Here is a 270-nt window from a genome sequence, read left to right on the forward strand (position 1 = left end):
TGGTCGTATCCCAGTTGATGTTGCCATGAAACGGGAGTAAAGTACATGAGCTAACGCCATGATCGTTTAGATTTCCGGGCCCCTGACCTAAAAGAAGCCACAATACTGTTCATGGTGGGGAGAAGTAAGCTTTCGCTCTATGACTCCATGCTGAATAAAGAAGAAGTGTCTGAAAATAACAGACCTTCAATATACAATTTTAATTGAAATGGAATAAAACATGAAGAATGTCATATTGCAATGTCAAAGTACAGCTTTGCTATGTGAAGT

This window comes from Penaeus monodon, chromosome 28 (assembly GCF_015228065.2).
Source record: "Penaeus monodon isolate SGIC_2016 chromosome 28, NSTDA_Pmon_1, whole genome shotgun sequence".
Taxonomy (NCBI): Eukaryota; Metazoa; Arthropoda; class Malacostraca; order Decapoda; family Penaeidae; genus Penaeus; species Penaeus monodon.